The sequence below is a fragment of the Equus asinus genome, unplaced genomic scaffold (assembly GCF_041296235.1).
Source record: "Equus asinus isolate D_3611 breed Donkey unplaced genomic scaffold, EquAss-T2T_v2 contig_709, whole genome shotgun sequence".
In the NCBI taxonomy this organism is placed as follows: Eukaryota; Metazoa; Chordata; class Mammalia; order Perissodactyla; family Equidae; genus Equus; species Equus asinus.
This window is the reverse complement of record NW_027225415.1, coordinates 2,501-6,187: the sequence shown is the minus strand read 5'-3', so window position 1 is coordinate 6,187 and position 3,687 is coordinate 2,501.

Here is a 3,687-nt window from a genome sequence, read left to right as displayed (position 1 = left end):
TCGTCCCGTGCCCGGCCGTCGTCCCGAGGGCGGCCCGGTGGTCGGGCCTTCCGCGTCGCCGATCCCCTTTCCGCGCCCCGCTCCGGAGGTGGGCGACCGGCCGGGGCCTTGCGGGGGAGGCCCGTGGAGGGCGCGACGGGCTCGGCCGCCGGGCTGGCCTTTTCCCCACTGGTCTTCCGAGTCGACCGGCTCTGGCGGTGGGGACCGGGCCCGGTCCTCGGATGCCTCCTCCTCCGTGGCAGTTTTTTTTTCCAAGTCCCGCCCTGGAGAAGAGCGTGGACCGGCCCCGGGAGCCCTCGAGGGCGGGCCGGGGAGGGCGTCCCCGGCCCGGACGCGTGCCCGGGGTGGGTCCGGGCCGTCGGACCGGACTTCTCTCTCCGAGTTTCGCGGGTCGCGTCTTTGTCCGGAGGCGGGAGGGGGCCGGCTCGAGGCGTAGGTGGAGCCCCGGCTGAGGGACGGGAGCCACGGTCCCGCCCCGGGCCCGGTCGCCGGAGGCGCCTCCGCGGAATTCTTTTCTAAGTCCTGACCCGGCGACTCAGAGGGAGGGACCGACCGGTCCCGGCCCGCGCGGGCGGCCCGGGGAGGCTGTCCCCGGCTCCCCCTGCCGCCACGCTTCTGGGGTCGACCAGATGGCCCCGGGAGCTCCGGGCCTGGTGGCGATGGGGTCGTGCTTGGGGTCTGGTGGCCGTGGCCGTGATCCAGGGGTTCCCCTGGTGATCCGTGGGTGGGCCCCGTCTCCGGGCGCGGCGATTCTTGCCCCCGAATGGGTGGTTTTGTGCCGCCAGATAAGTGCTGACACGCTCTGCTCGGGTGACAGTCGCCCGAGAGCTTCCGGGTGCCTGGATGCGTGTGCGGGGAGGGCTCCGGGCTCTGGCCGAGAACCGGACGCCCGTTTCCACCCCCGCCGCTTGAGCCGCCCGCTGGGGCCTGCGCGCCGGCTCTTGTGCGTTCCAGGCGCCCCCACGACCGTGGTGCCACCTCCGGTCTCTGGTACCCGAGGGCGGCGGGGTTAGGGGCGCGGGGTCCTCTACCACGTGCACTCCCTGCCGCCGGCACCCGGGTGCGGTCGCGACTTACCCCATCCCACCGGCTCCGTGCCAGTGCGTGTCAGGCGTTCTCGTCCTGGGGTCGTCGCCCGCGCTTGCTGGAGGAGGAGAGGGGTCGGTGAGGCTGAAGCAGGCTCCTCCGCTCGCTGTCCTCGCCGGCCTTCCCTTGCTCGGGGGTCCCTCGCGTTATGCTGCCGACCGATGTGGTGATGCTGTGCTCTCCCGGGCCGGGCCTAAGCCGTGCCAGACGAGGGACGGACGTTCATGGCGAACGGGACCGCTCTTCTCGCTCTGCCCGCGGGTCCCCTCGCCCGTTCTCCCCCGCTGCGAGTGGCGTGTGGGAGGCGGCAGGGGTGCGGAATCCGGCCTGACCTCGCTCCCCCGCCCCGTGCCTCGTGGCGTGGGCGGTGTCGGGGTCTCCGTGACGCGGCGGATGCTCTGCCTGTGCCTCTTGGCTGTGTCTCGCGGGCGGCCCTCCCCGCGGTGGGGCGGGCCGTGTTGCCGCCGCGCCGCGCGCCTTCCCGGGCGCGTGAGCGCGTTCCCCAGGCCGTTGGCGGTGCCCCTGGAGCGTTCCAGGTCGTCCCTCAGGCGCCCGAGGCCGAGTGGCGGTGTCGTTCTCTGTTCCCGTCGGCCTCCTCAGGTAACCACTGCGCTGGTGTGTCTGAGGAGCGGGGGGGTCGAGTCGGTAAGGGAGGCGTGCCCCTCGTCCCCCTCGGGGGGGACGGGTGCCTCGTCGCCCCCCACGGCGTGCCGTGTGGGGGCGGGCAGGCTCGGGCGCGTGCCCGCGCGTTCCCCTTGCTGGGGTTTCCCCGCGGGTGTGGGAGTGACCGTGGCGGGCCGAGCCAGCGGCGTGGCGCTGGCTCTTTGGTTGGGAGGTGCTGTTTGATCGGCACCTCCGTCCCAGTCTCTGCCTCCCTTGGTCTCTCGGCCTGAGGGGAGGCACTGACTTGGGAGCCGCACAGGGGCCTTGTAGATCCCTAGCTAAGCCCAGTGTGGCCAGAGATGGCGAGCCCGGGGCAGCGCGGGCTCGCGGCCCTGACCACGGACGCTCCGACTTGCTCTAGGCCTTACCTCTACCGCAGACCCCTCCTGCATTGCGTGGCCATGGTGTCTGTAAGCGCCTTGGTGGGCCCGATGGCGGACGATGGGCGGGGGCGACACGCCCTCGGTGAGAAAGCCTTCTCTAGCGATCCGAGAGGGTGCCTTGGGGTACCGGACCCCCCAGCCGCCGCCCCTCCTTTGCGCGTAGTAGCCACGGACGCCACCACCGTGGCGCGTGGGCAGAGCTGCTCTTTGCCTACCGCGGCCGGCGCCTCCCCCCTCCGAGTCGGGGGAGGGTCACGCCCGGCCGGGCCGTCGTCGGGCGCGGGGCCGCGCGTGTGCGCGAGCGTGCGCGTGGTTCTCCCGTCGCGCGCTGGGGCGGGGAGAGGGCCCGGCCCCGTCCGGGCTCCGCCCCGCCGCGAGCGGCTGGCTCTCCGCTCGCTCCCGTCCCGAGCCGCAGCCGGTGGTGGCGTGCGGGCATGGGTGGGGGCCGCCGCCGCTCTCGGGCGCGTTCCCTCGGGACGTGGGCCCCGGAGCAGACCAGACAGGCAGACGGGTGGCTGGGTGGACGGGGCGGCCCCCGGCGGCGGGGGCGCCTCACGTAGGCCCCGGCGGTGGGGCCGGGCCCGCGGGAGGCCGAGGGGTGGCTGAGGCCGGCCGGCGTCCCAGGCGTCGTGGGACCGCCCTCGCGTGTCGTTGGCGGTGGGATCCCGCGTGTGTTTTCCTGGTGGCCCGTCCGCGCCCGAGGCCGTCCCCGGGAGCCTTCCCGCGAGCCCGTGCTCCCTCCGTCGAGGCGCGCGCCGCGCTCCCCGCTGCCCCCGGTGCTCCCCCGCCCGGGCAGACGCCTGGCCGCGCCGCCCACCGGCCGGGACCGAAGTGGGCCTCGCTGTGCGGGTGTCGCCTCCGGCCACCGAGGCCGGTGGTGGCCCCGGGCGAAGTGCTCTCGGCTCCGGTCGGGTGGGGCCCGCGCGCCAGGCGCCCGGCGCGGGACGCTGGCGCCGTGTGCGGGAGAGCCCTGGCCGTGGCGGGGCCGAGCCCCCGTGAGCTGCGCGCGGGGCGACGGGGCCAGTCGCCGTTCTGGGCGCCGCGGGACCGCCCCTGGTGCTGGAGGCCCCTGGCGGTGAGACCCCGTGTGTGCTCCGGCGGCCGACTTGCCTCGGGAGGTTCTGTCTTCCCTCCTTCGCCCCGAGCGCGTCTCTCGGCGGGCCGCGGCCCTTCCGCCGCCGCCTCTCCGGCGCCTCGGCCCTCGCCGCCGCCGGCCTTCTCCCGAGCCCTTCCCCGTCGTCGCCTGTTCTGGCTGCCCGACCGGGGCCCCGCCCCGAGCGCGACTCGCTTCCCGGGGCCGCTGCGGCCTCCTCCGTGTCCGCCGCCGCCACCCGCGCGACGGCGACGTTGCGTGCGGGCGGGGGACCGTCTCCCGCGGCGCCCCGTTCTGGCGCGCGCGTGTCTGTCGCAGCGCGGGTCGGGTCCCGGCCAGCCGTCGTGACCGGCCGCCGGCGCGCCGCGCCACCCCCGGGGGCGGGGGGTCGGGCCTCGGTCCGGCTCTCGGCCCGCGGGGGCGTGCGCGGGCCGTCCGGCCGGCCGGTGTCGACGCGACTGC